Genomic DNA, 1,207 nt, shown 5'->3' with positions numbered 1-1,207 from the left:
AATGGCACTTCAAGTTGGGAGCTAGGCACCAAGTGCACGACGAGCGTCGCACCTACTTCTTGCTCGACTGGTGGACAGGGAGGGGCCCATTACGTGAGAGCTTCCCGCTGCTGTTTAGCTGCTGTGACAACCAGTTTATCACGGTGGCGGGAGTGCGAAATGCCAAGGGATGGCGCATTCGGTTTAGGAGAACCTTTGGGCTGGCAGAGATGGTGGAGTGGCAGAATTTATGCAGGATTTTTGGCCTACACCCTTTTGATCTCGAGAGAGACGAGGTGTCGTGGGCCCTAGAAGCCTCGGGCCAATTCACCACAAGATCAATCTATTTCCGGCTGTCGAAGGGGGCGGCGGTAACACATTTTAAGGAGGTTTTGGAGGGCTAGGGTGCCCCCAAGATCAAAGTCTTCCTTTGGTAGCTCATTAGGAGTAGGCTACCCTCCGGGGTTCAGTTGGCTAAGAGGAATGGTCCTTCTAATGGGGTTTGCCCCCTCTGTGGGGATACGGAGGACTGCAACCACATCTTCTTTGGGTGTCACTTGGCGAGGATGATGTGGGCGGGAGTTAGGGAACTTCTACATTGCGACTGGAATCCAACAGGGGTTGGTCATTTCATCGCCATCGTTCAGGGTCTCTCGGGGTCTCTTTGTAGGCTAGCTTGGTTCACCTTCGCGGCTCAGTCCTGGGCGCTTTGGAACATACGAAACAAGTTAGCGATAGAAGGGAAACTTATCAATAACCCCGCTGATGCTATATTCCATATGTCCATGTACATGCAGAGATGGAGGGTTCTGGTCTGACCGAGGGACCGACCGCTGCTGGACGCGGCGACGGGCGAGCTTAGGAGGCTACAGGCGATAATCAGGACGGAGGCGGCTGGATGATCATGGCCCATCTCCCGGGCGTGCATTTACCTAGTCCTTGTTGTTGCGCTATGTGGTCCTTTCATATGTTGTTTGGACCTGTTAGAACTTGGTATCAGCTATCGTGATGTGTTGGAGTGCGTTGTATCGAATCTTTGTGGTCGTTGGCTTTATATATAAAGCTGGGCCTTTGGCCTTCCGTTAAAAAAAAAACAAAGATGATCAGGTCAGGCTATGTTGGCACAAGCTAGCGTCTCTTCCACTACAGCCTAGTACAAATATAATTATTACAAATATGAAATGAGGAGTTTAATTTGTGGTGGTACATGTGGCGTCAAAGCTGCCGA

Source organism: Lolium rigidum, chromosome 3 (assembly GCF_022539505.1).
Source record: "Lolium rigidum isolate FL_2022 chromosome 3, APGP_CSIRO_Lrig_0.1, whole genome shotgun sequence".
Taxonomy (NCBI): domain Eukaryota; kingdom Viridiplantae; phylum Streptophyta; class Magnoliopsida; order Poales; family Poaceae; genus Lolium; species Lolium rigidum.
Note: the sequence above shows the minus strand (reverse complement) of the source record.